Raw genomic sequence first — 15,562 nt, 5'->3', positions numbered from 1 at the left:
GGGGTAAAAAACCTTGTATCTGAGCAATGGGGAAATTGCTTTTCTGGGACTCGCTATCTACCCATGGTTTTTTTTGCCCACGTCCTTAATCTTATGGTCATGTCAGAGTTTCCTCAGCCACACAGATATTTGACAATGTCTTTCCCTTTTGCCAGTTTTCCCTACAGAAAGGCAGAATTTAGTTCTTTGTTTATACATTCCCATGAAATGACGCTTTATCTGTTTTTAAAAGGCCATGTAATATTGTTTAGATTTAGTACAGAGTACTTTTGAAGATTTTCCGAGGATCACTTTAAAAATCAATTTGTTCAGAAGCTTCCAGATTTTTCCATCAGAAACACCCCAAATATTACACAGTTTAGAATTTGGGGGTGTTTTTTAAAGATGGAGGAGGAGGATTTTCGAAAGTGCTCAGTACTGGCCTAAATTTCTTACCTTTTCTTCCTGATGTTCTTAAGGGAGAAAATCCAACACACTATACCTTCGGAAAATTACACTGCTTTAATAACAATAGTATTGTATTTTCTGCCATGGAGTAGTTAGTTTATCTGCACCAAAGCCTCTCTGGAGGGTATCATTATCCCTGTTTTTTTGTAGGGGCATGGCCAGAGATGCCCAACCTGCTTCCTTTTAGTGCAGTTGCCACCGATAGATAACAGTAACTACCTTTAAAAACTTAGTGCCGAAAGTACACTAGTTTCCTTGTTATCCATGACAGAATATCCCTCAGTGCAAATATATTGTGTTTATGCGCTACAACTGCACGAATGCCAGATATTACAAATACATCATTAAAGTGTTAAAACATTTTCAGAATGGCCATATGGCAAAAGTACCGAGACTTAAGGTGTATGGGCTGAATGGATTCCCTGGCCCTACTGAACTGTAAGTGTCTGTGGGTCGATGAGAAGGATCCCACCCTTACAAACGTAGTCATGAGTTCATTCCTCATTTTTTGATCAGGGAGGAATGTTTATTCAGCTGATGCAGTTTCTGGGAAAGGGACTAGAAGGGGAAAACCACTGTGTGACTGTCTTCCTCCTTATCGTCTATAGTGGCAATGTGTCCATATATGCACACACAGTGCGGGAAGGGCTGGGGAGACATGGCCAGCTAGAAAAGAGGTGGACCTAGCAAAAAAAAGGACTTTACTGCATGAGGGATTATTACCCCATTTCTCTTTATCTATGACACTTTTCATCAGTATGTCACCTGCCAAGCCTTAATTAAAATAACATTTTTCATTTGAGCAGCTGATTAAGCCCCGAAGGCCGCAGACTTTCAGTGGGCATAAGCAAATTCGCATAATAGGTGTGGAGAACGTGGTGCTGATTTACACCAGAGTACATATTAATAGTGGTATTGTCACATGGAAACACAGGGAATGGTCGGGAGCAAACCAGGCGGATAAGCCCTAAATTCAGCATCAGACAGCCGGTGAACAGCTGAAAGCATGGGACTGCCTTCCTACTTCCAAATCCTGGCTGCAACTGCTCAGCACCCCTGAGCGATCCGTACGGCACCGTGTGGGAGCAGGCAGATTTGGAAGGGTGTGATTAAATTTGCGGGAGAAGCATGCAAGGCTCGGTGCGAGCTGAGGAGCAGCCCCTCGTCCGATCCGTTCTGCCCAGCGCTTTTTCCCTCCGCAGCTTCAGACCTTCCTGCTGCACCCTCTAATCCTGGGAGGGTGGGTGTATCTGCAGAAGGATCGGTGGCCTTCGGCTGCATCTCCTTATGGAAATTGCTTTGACCTTTATTTTCATTTGTTGGCCTAACTGCTATCCTGTCCCCGAAGCGGAGTGTGGTTACACCTTTCTGCTTAAGCTGGCATGTTTAGTTTAAAAACAGAAGAAATTAGAACTGCTCAGCTTTCTAGAAATAACTTTTCTCCTCTTTTTATCACCTACAGAATGCCTGGAGAGTTTCAAACTAATAACAAGATTATGTAAGAGAATAGGAAATAAAAACATATATATATTTTATTTCTTCAGAAACACCCCTGCTGCATTTACTCTTCCAACATAGTAAATGAGCCTTCTGTATACTTTGGCACTATAAAGCATTTCAGAAATACTTCTGGTAAACACCAATACCATATCTATCCTTCTAAACCTCAGGCTTCAGGAATGTATATATTGTACAAGTGGAACAAAAAAGTCAGGTTCAACATTTTAAGCAATCAGTTTGATTCTGGTCACAGCAATTACTCTTTCTGTCAGCAGGAGTAAAATTTACAATCGGGAAATCAAAGAGTCAAGCGTATTCCTGTATAAAGCAGCATAAGCTGCACGTAAATTAGCTCACCCTTCCGGAAAACCTGCTTCCTCTCGTTTGCCTGAGCAGAGTGGCGCGGCGCGGCACGGCCCACGCGCTGCACAGCGGCGTTCAGCCTGCTCAGACCCGGGGCGGGTGGGGGGTGCGGGGTCCGAGGGCACAGCCGGAGAGGGGCCGATTTTGGGCCTGGAAGCAACCCTCACATCTTCCCTCGCTGTGCATAGGGAAAAATCTGAATCACACGATCTGGGCACTTGGTCCTTCCCCAGCTGCAAGCACCAATTTAAGCAGAGGGGTTTAAACAAACAAAAACCTTCTTTAAAGAGATGGGGGAATCGATCAGTTCCAGAAAACTTCTCTTGCTCTCCTACAGATGCCAGCCAAATGCTCCTACCTCTGCAAAACTATATCAATGGTAATATTGATTATGTTGAGAGCTGGATCACATTCTGTTATGCAGAGTCACAGCATTCAGAGATGGGATAGAAGATGGGCTAGAAGTTGCCAAGAGCTGGAAATGGCCAACACAAATCCTTCAGGCCTTATGGAGGGGCCAGTATGCTGCCACTGGGAAGGTTGGGCCTTCAATGTGCAACACAAATGTGTTGCACGCCAAATACTGAGTGGTTTTCTGACTTTAACCCAGGGCACAAAATACAGGAAAAGTCATTCTTGCACATAGTTCAGACCAGCAAGGTGCTAAAGGAGCAGAGCAGTAGTCATGCTAGCACAATGAGAAAGTCCCTGGTTGCAGGCTCCACATCTGGGGTTTAAGCCTTCTTCACCAGCTTAAGCCAGCTGAGAGTATTCCCAGCTTTAGAGATGTGGCCGTCTCGGGTTATCACCACTGTCTTAATGCTTTGCCCCCCTCCAAAAACCAGTAGGCACGCACAGCGTTCAACAGTTCTCTGTGTCTGTATCACCTTTTGCTCTTTTTTAACCAAGCCCTGAAAGCTGACCTCCGGGCACTCCCAAAGTGCGCACAGGCCGTGCTTCCCACTGAGCCCTTGCCAGAGCCAGATGCAGGCTCGGGCTTTTCTCCCCCACCCCATGCCACCGCCAGGACCAGCAGCCATCCCCGGTGGCCTGGGCTCGGCTGTCACCTCTTCAAGAGGCACATTAACTCCTTCCCTTCACATCTTCCCCCCCCCCCCCAGGAACAAGGGACCGACAGTTTTCCCCCTTCTTCCCTATTGGAAATGGCTGAGGAAACTAGGAGGTCTCAGTCATCAGCCAATTCATGTAATGCTCTCTAAAATAAAAGAATGGGGGAGTAGGACTGCTGAAACTGTCCTGGGCAAGGTAATTACAAATGTTCCTTGGGCAACTGTTGCAAGCTGACCCTGAGCAAACAATCTGGCTGCTCAGATCAGGCTTTGGAAAGGGCTGTCTCATTTCTTAATATGCATGATTCTGCATTTTAGTGATTCAATCAATTTTTTTTTCTTTAGAAAGAAAAATATAGTGGCTTTGTTTATAAAATAACATAGCTATTGACGCACGCACTTCATCTTTTCTCACTGAATTTCCTTCCTCTACAAATACTGCAGAATCAGAATTCCTTGCCTAGGGATTTTTGAAAAAAAAAAAAAAAAGGAAAATAGATCTCATTTCAGTTGACAAGACTCAGTAAACTGGTTCCCAGATCTGGGAACCTTTCCTTTTAGTAATACATAATCCTCTCTGACTACATTCATTTAATTCTTCAAGCCCACTCTGCACTTCAGTGTGTTCTCAGGTTTCTACCTCTTCATAGTACATTTTTAACACATAGAAATAATGTCTCAAAGCTAATTACATTAAACAACTTCAACATAATTTCAAACATACTTGGCCTTGTAGAAAAATGTATGTCTAACTTTAAAAATAATTTCTGGTAACGATTATACAAGGAGTATCATAAATATTTCTGCTCTGCTGAACAGGAATTCACCTTTACAAAAATATTATTATCGTTAACCATTTTTATCATAACAGCTAAAAGGAATGAAGCAAGGTTGAGTACTGGTGTGCTCAGTCCTCTCACTCACAGTCCTCAAGTAGTGCCTAACCTTCTCCTCTAAATACTTGTAATCTGAGGGGATGATATGGATTAAGATGACGGGGACTCAGCACAGCGTTGCAGCAGTCTCCCTTCCTTCCCCTCTATGGGGCCGAGGGTAAGTATTGCATAGGAGGAGATTAAAGATGCAGGAAGGGTTTGGGGTGAATAGCCAAGAAATAAAACCCAAAACTGTATGGGCAGCTGGTGCCTGAGCACAGAGCGGCTCCTGCCGCCTGCCCTGAGCAAACCACAGCAGGCACCTCCTGAAGGTGGTGGGAAATGCAGTTTGTTCTGTTCGCTTGCTAGTATATTTTTAAGAAATTTTAGTTTTTCTCAGTTCTGTAAAGGCATGGCTTTCTGCAATGTCTCTTCTGTTCTTTTCACTTGTGTTTATATTTTGTGCTATTTGATACCTTCAAGTGCGAATGAAGTTTATTTTCATGCTTAGAGATCTTCACACCTTGTCTCAACAAAGGCCGTCTGATACGATACATGCATCTGATGTGGCCTGATCTGTTGCATATATTTTTAACATAAACATTGATGTAGTAGGTTAAAAAACACAACTTGAGACCATGAAGAAATGTGTGGGATGTATATCTGGACGTACTTATAACTTTGGAAGAATGTGAGAATTCATGTTTATTAAGCCAAAATATAATAAACACACAATGTAAAATACAATACCAAATAGACCAGATGATAAACATATTTTAATGCAATCCATGCAGCTGCTCCATTATGTTGTTTCCAACTCTTCTTGGTCTGGGCTCTTTACTTCCCCTTAATAGCTGCAGGACATATTTACTGGGACCAAAATTTTTCCCTCGTTGTTCACAGCACAAGCTTCTGGTCCAAAGAAAGGCTCATTTCTTTGAACTGTTTTTCTAACAAAAGCACAAATCACAGCATATACAAAATGAACAACTATATAAGCACATTGAAAAGCGTGTTCATGTGGTTTTTACTTTCCAGAGAGGTTAAAAGGGGAAGAATTGAAGAACTGCATGTGACACACATGTATCTCTTGCATCAAATCATTGTGTGCTCTGCAAGGCTCAAGGGTAGCCCCAGCAATGGCTGAAGAGTAGGACCCTGCACTGGTGGGTGAATTTGTGTCAAAGGAAGAGCAGGATAGTAAGGGGCAAATCAAAGCTGTGGAACATAAAGTTGAGTAGTGGCTCAGCTGGGTTTGACTTCGGGGGTAGTTGTTTCTGTCCTGTAGAGGGTAAGATTGGGTCCCAGGTTGCAGATGCTTCAGAAAACAAAGGCAGTCATTGAGAGAGTGTATGTGTAATATTGAAAGCTATTCTGGAGTCACTCTTACCCAGGCATATGAAGACAATTTTTATGCAGCAGGTGAGCAACTCTGCTTGTTCAGCACATGCAAATAACAGTAATGTGACAGGAGCAGCGAGACCTTCATGAGTATTTTTTTAAAAAAACGGGGTGTTGTGGGCATGTCCTCAGCAGCCAATTATGTGATGGGGGATGCATCTCTGTTGTAGGGTCACTTGTGGAGGGATGCACCCTTTGCAGTGCGGAAACCTGTGACACTTGCATTCACCTGTCCTGGGTGAGGAAGAATGAAAGGGAAACAAAGAGGAGTCCCTGTCCTGGAAAAAATGGCAGAGGTAAAGTTGTCCTCTGCGCCCATTCTAAAACACTGAGACATATCCTGAAAACTTCCTTTGGAGCAGCAAAACAAAAGTCTGCATTTTTTAATTTGTACGTTCAGCACATTACACTGCACTTTGTTCTAGTAGCACCATGCAACTTTCATATCAGAAAAACTTCCTCTTTGTAAAATTGGGGAGCGCAAATATTGACCCACAGCAATAAAATCTTCTCTGTGAAGTGCAGTGTGCAAGGGAATTAGTTTAAAAACACTGGTCTCAGTGGAGGATGGAGAGGGAATATGATAAGACACTGGACTTAAGTAGGGGTCAGGGCACAGGTATGCAGGGCTTTGAACATGAAAATGGAAAGCGCCAAAGTAATGTGATAGCCCTCACTAAAATATCTGCAGCTCTCTGGCAGCAGCAATTTCAGATGTCTGTGGCCATTGTGCCCCTGTTATAGACTTCAAGTCCTTGCATGAGTAGGTGAACTTAAAGAAAAGCCCCTGCTACTAGCTGTATGAATTGTGTGTTTCTGATATGCTAAAGCCAAGAAGGCATAAGCAATTTTGGCATATTCTTATGGCAAGCCAAGTTGCAATGCACACAGCCGTGGCTATTTTACTGCCAAATTGAGCCGGTACGTGCCTTTATATTGCAACCCTCCCTCATTTTCCTCCACAAGCCACAGTGACCATGATACATATTGCACACCAACTTTCTAGGGTGTGAAATTCTTAAGCAGCAGATTTTACAAGGTAGTGGATATGATACATTGAAATCCTCAATTTTTTGTTAAAATCTTTTCTTTATAGATGTGACTATTGCATGCAACAAAGAAGCAAATCTAATTCTCATGGTTTCAGGAATGTTTTCACAAGTTTTGGCCAGGACTCTTGATCTAGTGACTGTGTGGCATAACACATTATTGAGCTTGTTGGCTGTGGGAACATAAGGTGAGACAATCTAGTGGTTGAAATGCTTTAACCTGCATATATATGCCATGGGATGGATCGGTTAGGTGTACTTTGTGAGGGAGAAGGAATTGTATGAACCATTGCCCCAGTGGTACTAATAGGATTTTTGCCATTTTCTCTGCTAGGGGCAAACTGAACCTTTGCTTTATGACTCCTTTTATTAGACAAATTTAAATGAGCAGAACAAATACAGGAGGTTTTCTTGAATTGCCTCTATTTGCTGTAATCACTGGATTCATAAAGTAATTCCAGATCACTGATGTGTCTCACACATTTCTAAGGCAAGTGCAAGCCAGAAAGCATGCAATTTCCTTGGCTGTTGAAGGGCTGGGTATAGCTTGTTACATATAGCACTGTCTCCTATTTACCTTTATTGAATGGGATACGAGGAAAAGGTAGGATGGAGTGTTTATCTCCTTGAAAATGAAATGTATCCATAACAAAGAGAATGAAAGTATAGCACCTCAAATTACTATAGTGTCAATGCTGTTAACTGTCTCAATTCATATACATTCCCTCATTCCACTGCAGATTTACTGTTTTTTAATCCACATGCTTACTTGCAAGGTTATGACTTTCCGTAAAACACATCTGTATTGTCTCCTGGCTTTTCTACCTCTCACTCCTCTATTCCACCTCTGGTTCCTTTTATCAGTACAGAAAGTGGGAAAGAAAGAAGTATTTGTCCTCTGATTTGGTTTTAAATTGAATGAAAATTAAATTGTCTGAATATGATAGCTTTAAATTAAATCAAATTGCCTCAGAAAAAAAGAACAAAAGAGGCTGTGGGAAAGCAGCTGAATATTGTGTGTGTTGAAGACAGGACACGCTGCTATCATTCCTACAACACTTAACGTTGTCCAACATGCTTACTTCAGGGTGGGGAGAAGCAAACCTGATTTTTGAGCTGATACTTAAGTATTCATATGGATTTTGCTTAGATTGGCAGCAACACTTAAATGAACAGTTTTGTGAAGAAATAGGCGCTAAAGATAATGTTGTTCCTGTTGTTTCCATGACAACGGACATGCTTGATGGAATATATCCATCATGTGTGCTCTGTAACCATCTGGTTTCTCAGTCCTCATTTCAAACACTCTAGGAATGAAATGTAGGTAAACTTTAATCAGGTTTGTAATCACTGTTGTCTTTACAGAAATTATTTAACATGATTTTGCAGCTGCCTCAGCATAAGGCCCAAAAGTCTTTTTAGGGTTTTATTGCCACTTTTAAGGAATAGTTTAAGAATTGTTATTGTACTTTAGCTATAGATGCCACTGTTTCTTCTTGGTTTCTGAAACTGTGTTATAATGACATCACATTAAAATTTTTTTTTCCAGGCTCCAAAAAGGTCACAGTTATTTTTTCCAAATGGCTCTGTCAAGCATAAAAATTAACCATACTTTGAGCTGGATTTTCTGTATTTGTAATGTATGTTTATGTTAGAGTTTCTGTCAAAACAGGGATTAAAGATAAATGTAGCTAATTAAAAGAACATTTTCTTAGAGCTCCTGGTAATAGATACCTCATTGTGGGGTCCTGAGGTAAAGCTTACTTTAACAACTGATTCAGTTTATGGGATTGTGTTTGAACATTATAGAAGGCTATTTCAATTTTCCAAATTGTGCATATTATCCTGAGAACAATCAAGTTAAGTCTATAAGTTAATTGCAGAAGAGAAGTTAGGGTATACATGCTAGCTATGTAAAATGTTCTCGTCGGCCCTATTTCCTACATTTCATCATTTCGAATAATGCTTCCCAGCAGTATATGTAATCGAAAACTGGTTTTACAGACAGGAAAAAAATCTATCTGGCACTGGATGAGTCAATAAGTTGCAAATTGTAGTGTAAGGTAAAGAAAAAAAATCTTATATCAAATTAGGTGATTGTTTCTTTTTATCTTACTTTATTTTACGAAACAGCTGTGCCCACAACATTAATTTCATTGCACATGACATCTGTGTTATCCTAGGGACTCCTGTGCTGGGAAAAAGGTCAATGCCAACTGCAATTGCATCAAGTTTCCAAAAACTTTAAGTGACCAATAATATTTTGTGCTTTATAAAACTCAAGTAAAATAACAACACATTTGTGTAGCGCTTTTCATATTAAGGGATTTCAAAGAGGACCACAAACTGTAGGCCCAACCCTTTAGTTCTTACATAAGCAAAACTCCCATTGATTTCAGCAAACTTATGCCAGAGTAAAGAGGACAGAATAAAGGTGTCAGGATTTGGCTCTACATACTGCTTGCACCAATCACTTCATCCACTAATAAAGTTCAGTCACCTCTTGGATGGGACCTGGCAGTTGTTTAATGTGAGTGGGCTTGAGCTGACTCCGTTTAAATGGAAGGATAAACAAAATTATTTGTTTAATTAATATTTCAGGTTTTGGTGGGGTCAGCTGATAAACTAAGAGAGCTGGTTAGGAAAGATAGCTAGGGCTGAAGAGTCCAGGGTATTGAAAGTGGAGAAGGCTTGGAATTGCTTCAAGTGAAAGATGCTAAGGAATCTATCAGGAATCTCGATGTATCACAAGCCAGGGAAAAAACCATGGAGAGAGCTGTTTTAGACCTAATGGGAAGAATACTAACACAAGAAGGAGATTGGGAATAAGTAGGTAGCCTACAGGAACTGAAAAAAAGGACTGCTCTACAAGTAAATCCTTGATATAAAAGTCAAAGAGAGTAGGAATAAAGTGAGACGTTGCTGATGTCAAAATGAGTTAGGCTTAGCAAGAAATACTAAAACCAACCACAAATTTTGTCTGCTACAGCTAAACAGAAGTGAGGCTTCTATGTGTTGAGTGGGTAGAGATTAAAGGTATTCAAGACCTGGAAACAAACTGTGATAAATCCTTTGCCCCCATGCTCAACAGGGACGGCAGTGCTGACCATGAGGACAGAGGCAAGGGGATCAATGGGAATGAGGCATCCAAGTGGGAATTAGAATAGCTGTGAAGGTAGGAAAGTGGAAATTTAACTTTCAGAGTGAGTTTGAGTGGAGCATGTGTCCAGTCTCTGTTCCAAAAGCTGAAAGATCTGCTTGCCGTTGAGAGCTGCAAGCCTGGTAGCACACATAGTGTGTACTTGGGTCAAGCTAGCACTGGCCCTGCAGGCCAGGAGAGCAGCGAGGAGAGCATCTCTATGAAAATGTGGGAAAAGGGATCAAGCCAACCAGGGACATGTAGGTATGTTCTTATTCATATGAAAGGCCCTAGAGCTGGCTTTGAAAGAAATCATATGTGAGCACTAGGAGATAAAGAAGAAATAGAAAAATACAAATAATAGCTTTATCAAAGGAAGATCATACTGAACAGTTATTTTTATTTAATTATTGATTTTCTGGACAAAGATGATGTGGTAGATATCATCTATCAAGGTTTCAGGAAAATACTGGCTCTGGCAACAAATAGGGAACGATTACTTATCATAAAGAGAGAAATTAGTAGAGGGATTGTAAAGTAGATGGGAGGAGACACGATTGTGGACAACAGCAGGTCATGTGGAAAGGGAAGAGATCAGACTGGACAGAAATTACCAATGCAGATTTTGTTTAATACCCTCTTAGTGACCTGACACAGATATTAGTAGGATTCTGACAAAATTTACTGACATAGAGAGTGTGGAATCATGGTCAACACACAGCAGAGTTGAAATACCTTCCAGAAAGAGTAGGGTCTAGAGGCTCAGATAATAGGAATAGGATAAAATAAAATAATAGCATTAATAAAAAATTCTGCTAGAAGCTCAGAGCTCATCCACCAGTAAAAAAGTTGAGAAAGATCCTCTTTTACTTGTTAATCAAGGATTGGCTGAGAGCCAGCAATGTGATGTAACTGTGAAAAAGACAAATGCAATCCTGGAGTTCACCAGTGAAATTATTGTCAGTGGAGACAAAGAAATGCTAGTGTCATTATGCAAGGTTATGGCTAGACCTCATCTCAATCACTGTGTGCTATTCTGCTCATTCATGATTACAAAAGGTCATTTGAAAGTCTAGTAGATGCAGGAGAGGATTCAAACAGGTTAAAAAGAAATATCTTTGTCCTCATAAGAGGATAATAGAAGAGCTTGGCTTGCTCACTCTAGTAAAACAAAGGTGAGGAGGAAGGCATGGGGGAAAGCAGCAGGAGAAAAGAGCTGTTTAAGCTAAATTACCATATTTTCACATGTACAATAGCTGTAAACTTAGCAGAAACAAATTTAAGCTGGAAATTAGAAGATGGCTCCTCATTGTTAGAGCAAGTGTGTTTTGGAATATTCTCTGGTTGAGTAACAGAGGCCAAAACCCAACAACTGCTTTTATGTCAGAGCTCGAAGAGTGTATGAAAGAAATTATACATTGTGTGTGTTTGCAGTAACAGGGGACTGGACTTAATGGCCCAGAAAGTTCCTCAGAGCCCTATGTTCTGATATCCTCCCCAGCAAACACTCTTGCTGTATAAGAGATTTGAACAGAAATTAAGTGCAGTCCTGTTGAAATTGAAGTGGGAATTTAAGTTCCCCGAGAGTAATTAGCCATGCTGTGTGTGGTCAGGACATGGAAGAGACATTCGACGACTGTAAATAGCAGTAGATCTTTAAGTGATGCTGGAGACTGTAGGTTATTAGGATATTCATGTACTAATATTCTCTTTATTAAGTTCAGGGGATAAGTCGTTTAGAACAGCACCTCTTAATACAGTATTGACATATCAATTTAGCATTCATTTAGATGACAGCTAGCTGAGTATGTCTGACTGTCCCCAGCTGTCTCCCAGATTTAGAGGCACCAGAAAATAACCCAGCTTGTCTTTCATTTAGAAATAGAAAATTTCCTGTTTGCAGAGATAGCCTTGAACACATAAGCTGATATTTATCAAAATAACCCCCTACTTAGGGTTAAAGAAACAAGCAATGACACTGCTTTCACACAACATGATGCCAAATATAGCAGCTTCCCTAAATACACACTTTTCAAGCAAAATGAGACAAATTGGAGAATGTTCTTAATCTGTTGTCTTAATATCTCAGGTTTAACACCAAACTTGAAAAAGGTCAGGCAGAGGTATCTTGAACATCATTCTATGAAACCTCTTGATTTTAGGCAGAAGTTTTTGCCAGCACCAACATTGCCAGCTTATGAAATCTGTAAAGAAATTTTGTCTAACAATATTATAACTTGTAACATTCAGTGATAGCTCTCTTTTTTGAAACTACTAAAAAACATTAAGAATGAATTATGTTTGAGGCATGCCATTAATTGTGGTGTAATTTTCACCATGTGTATAATATTTAACTGCACACTTTGTCACAGTGCAATTATAGGAAATGTTTTTCCAAGATGTCTCTCCGTCTATATATACGTTGTGGTTGCTGTAATTATTTTCCCCAGTAATAATGTACAACATTCCCAGAGTCCTGTCTCATAAAACATTTGCCGATAGACAGAATATACAAGGAGATCTGTAATTTTCTCCCATTTTTACACTTAGATGAGAAAGTAGTTTGAAAATGTTGTGCACCCCAGAACCAAGAGAGATGAAAGTACCTGGAAGCCATAGATTTCAATCTCTGTATATATATTCATCTCTGTCTTTTCATTAATATTAGATTCATGTCCGATACTTTGTTTTCAATGCTATGACTCTCTGAGTCCCCTTAGACCCTAAAACAACTGAGTGACATTAACACTGGAAAAATATGTAACAATTTACCTCGAAATGACCATTGCTATTTGAAGTATGCTGTGCTGTGTGGTTCTCTGAATTTTCACTCTCATTGCATATGTGGATGCAATAATGACAGGCGTACAATTAGTCAGCGATTGGCGTACGTTGCACCAGTCACTGCTCTACCCTTAATCTCTTCCTGGAATCTTGGGAGAATAATATTTGCATTGGCTTATAACCAAAGATCATCTTAAATACGACTTGATTTTGTATATTTTACCCAATTGTATAATTGTATGGATAAAATGTGCATATACTAAATGGCATATGCTACATAGAATTTTCCCAAGTATAGTATTAACTGCTTTAAAAAACATTTCTGCTGACATATGGTAATATAATGTGGCCAGCACACCTGTCTGGCTGGATAGAAAAACTGCAAAAAAAAAAAAGAAATAAAAAATGACCTGATTCTTCTTCTACTTCCACCTGGCTAATCAGGAGAGATTTCCCTGGAGTCATTATTCTTACACCCTTATACATTTAGTGTAAATCAGAGAAGAATCCATTCTCTTGTCTTATCAAGGCAAGAGTAATCTTCTTCTGATGCACCTAGAAGAAAAACAAACAAACCTACACAAAGAACATTTAATGTTGTGGATTACATTTTTTTAAACATAATTTTAGAAAAACGCTAAGATTAAGAATTGCTACTATATAGTTCCATCATTGAACAAAATTTGGACTCAAAAGTTTGAAATACCAGGCTGATACCACCTGCATGAGGTTAGTCACACTGGCCAAGCTCAATGGGGATTTAGATTTTGACCTCACACTATTGTAAGAGTCAAATAATTCTGAGTTAGTCAGTACTGTTTCTTGGGCTTTACGATGTCACATAGGAGGTTGGAATCTTGTCCTTTTCTCATTCATATTCAGTCCCCAGGTTTATCTTAAGTCCTTCTAAATATGCAGAGAAATAAGCTGTAATGTAAGGGAGTCTGGGTATATGACAAAAACATACAAATTAGAAGACTTGAGATCCGCACTGCTGAAGTCAATGGAAACTTTTTCTTTAGTTTTGACAGATTCAGGGTCAAGCCAAGGCACAGACTGTGTGGGTTCTTCTCCTCCAGTTATGGATTTACCAAACATGGGGTGAGGCTCCGTAAAGATATATCCATATTGTGACTGCACCTAGCCCAATTGCTCATGCCACAGGGCTGTTTCCTTCACCCAGACAAACCAGTATGAGAAATCTAGCGGTTTTGAGAGTGTATGATGCAGCCCCAACTATCTAATCTTAGACAAGCAATTGAATGTTTCTGCATTTCAGTCTTCCCACCAAGAAAGTGATCTTGTGAGTGGAGCTCATAGATAAAACTTTCTACATACATTTTAAAAATGTTTTGTTAATGTAAGATCAAATTATATGGGTTATAAAATTCCAGTTAAATGCTTATAATATCAATAATATAAGATAAAATATTATAATTTCTGAATGTATGTGGAATAGTTATTAAAAACATAATGTATTCTGGTTTTCTACAAAAATGATGTATACTAATTTTTTACCTTGTTTCTTCATATTAATGCACTGAATAGCATGAAATCATATATGGAAAGGCAACAGTAAGCCAGAATCAACCCAAAATTGTAGTATTCCAATTGTCAGTAGCCAGAGACCACAAACAGCGGCAGTTCTCAGTTGTTCATAAAGTTATACTATTTATTCTTATTTTTTAATTTATGAAATTTTGTTTCAAGTATCAAAAGGGTGAACTGATATATTTTCAGTTCATGAGAGCATCGCTTTCAAGACACTGTATAGGAAAGAGAAGTCTAAATCTAAATAGAGCTAAGAAAGGGGACTTTAAAACTAAGCTTCAGGAATATTTTCTAGCTTTCAGCTCTTTGGAGTTCTTTCAGAGGGAAAACTGAATTGCTGTATCCCTGAGCTTTTTTAAGTTAATCTAGACAAGACTTTAGAAAGTACAGGAAGCAATCTTTCATTGGCAGGAAAAGGGCAAGATGGATTTTTCTTTTCTAATGACTAATTCTATTATTTTAAGTGGTTCTACCATCCAAAGGGTACAAAAGATAACATTTATGATTAGTTACAAGATAATGATACAGGCCCTGTTTTATTTCATGATGCTTTTTCTATAATTAATAGTAAAAAAAAAGGATTTAGAAATGTTGCTTTAATGCTCTATTTATGAAGGACTTCCTGATGATGAGTGTCGTGAAGAGCATCCCCTGTGCTGCAGAGACAGATGTTTTCTGTGGCCCTGATTCAATAAAGCAATCCTGTTCAGGAAAGCAGTTGAGCCAGAGAATATCCTGACAACCTGAGGATGAGAACATGACAAATTGTCTATACTAAAAACATCTAAAATTTTACATTTAATGTTACTTCTTTGACTGACATTCAGCTTCCCTTAGATTATCCAGGGAGGAGCTGAAACGAGGCTAACTGGGGGCCTAAATGGATGTACAGGCTTTATAGATCTGATTTTTCCATTACTTCTTTCCTGCACCAAGGCTCAGACTAACTTAATGTCAGATTATTCCGAACTTGGCAATTATTTCTCCTGATCCAGATCTAAATCTTCTGCTTGAGATCTTCCTTGACATAGGTAGTCAATGTTCAAATGATATATGGCTGCAGAGCTTCTTAGTTTGTGTTAGCCCTTAAGAATCCCAAATCAAAAGTTGAAGGACTACACACGACCTGAACCTATGCATATTTATATGCATCTATATGTACATCTATAAAATTTTTATAAAAGGGCTCATCAATTTCTTTTACAGCTCTGAAAACTTCAGCTGTGTTGCCACAGGTGTAGAAGGAATTCCCCTTTTAACCAGGTCAAAAAAGTTCTTCACAGTTATTTTTCCTGCCAGTTTGTGCCACAGATTCAGTGACCTCCTGGTAGAGGTCTACAGCTCGATTAGCTTGAGACCACAGCCAAGAGAGGAGGAGATGAC

The sequence above is a fragment of the Dromaius novaehollandiae genome, chromosome 2 (genome assembly GCF_036370855.1).
Source record: "Dromaius novaehollandiae isolate bDroNov1 chromosome 2, bDroNov1.hap1, whole genome shotgun sequence".
Lineage (NCBI taxonomy): Eukaryota > Metazoa > Chordata > Aves > Casuariiformes > Dromaiidae > Dromaius > Dromaius novaehollandiae.
Note: the sequence above shows the minus strand (reverse complement) of the source record.